The sequence below is a fragment of the Galeopterus variegatus genome, unplaced genomic scaffold, assembly GCF_000696425.1.
Source record: "Galeopterus variegatus unplaced genomic scaffold, G_variegatus-3.0.2 Scaffold4528, whole genome shotgun sequence".
Lineage (NCBI taxonomy): Eukaryota > Metazoa > Chordata > Mammalia > Dermoptera > Cynocephalidae > Galeopterus > Galeopterus variegatus.
Window position 1 is genome coordinate 56,500 of NW_007730639.1, and position 1,226 is coordinate 57,725.

Sequence of the window (1,226 nt, forward strand, 5' to 3'; positions counted from 1 at the left end):
AGAGCAGAGTTACTGTTGCTTGTTGGACCTATTTTCAGCACCAACATGGGGAGATTGAGACTGCAGGGACAGACTTATGCAAATACAGTAGCATGCTCAGTAAAAAGAATTTATATGACCCCAGTGACCGAGCATGCTTAGTGGAAGGGAGTTTTTCCTTTGAATGACCTCCCACTAGGGGTGCTAATCAGCACAAAATGTTCTTGAATGTGTTTTATGCAAGTGATAGAATTTGACCAATGAATGTGCTCCAAAAAGAGACCAAATGAGCGTGTGCAATACTATATTACATAATGGGGAACCACACCCTTAACTGAATATTCATTAGATAGTATGAATATGTAATAGACAGCAAAACTATAAAAGCTAAATCCCAACAGAAGGCGGGGTTGTCTCTCAGTCTCATAGAGCCAGTTCACACTCTGCCTGTGGAGTGTGTATTTCTTTCTTGTTGTATCAAACTTACTTTCAGCAGGTTGTTGCTCCCTTTCCTGGGACCAACCGGCACTTTGCTGGTGGAGGTGTGTATGCTTTACTTTTGTATTTAGCTTACTTTTAGCAGGTGGCTGCTCACTCTCTTGAGCCAGCCTGCACTAAAGTTTAAGTGTGCATTTCTTACTTTTATACTAAACTTGGTGTGGGTCCTGCTCAATCTCTAGAGCTAGGCTGTACTTTCTCTGTGAAGTCTGTATTCCTTATCTGCTACATTAAACCTGTTTTCATCTTCTTCTGTGACTCTGCTTTTGAATTCTTTCCTGTAGCAGAGTCAAGAAGCTGGTAAGTGGACAGGGTGGGTTGAGGCCGACTATCAGGCCTCGCAAACCCTCTGCTCTGGCATCAGAAGGAGAGGTTTGCTCAGAGAACAAAAGTGAACAGAATTATTAGGTTTGGAGGTCTCAGCCCAGATCCAGGGGCTGTGGAGTTACTGTGGTTAGAGCTCAGCTCCCTGCAGGTCGATTCCAATAAGCAAGGCCATAGGGGAGGCTGATAAGCAAGGCTGCTCCTTTTGGTCTGAAATTCCCCCAAAACAGCTTCAGGCCATAGTGGGAGACCATGCCACTCACTGACTTCCAGTGCAGGGAACACAATCCTGGAGGGGATTGTGTGCCCCTCAGGAAATCTCTGCTCCAGACAAGTGCAGAGATGTAAGAGTGTGGGTTGACAGCATTGCACAGCCAGACTGTTCCTGGTCCCCATCTCACCCCTGGTCTCCCCAAAATGGGAGA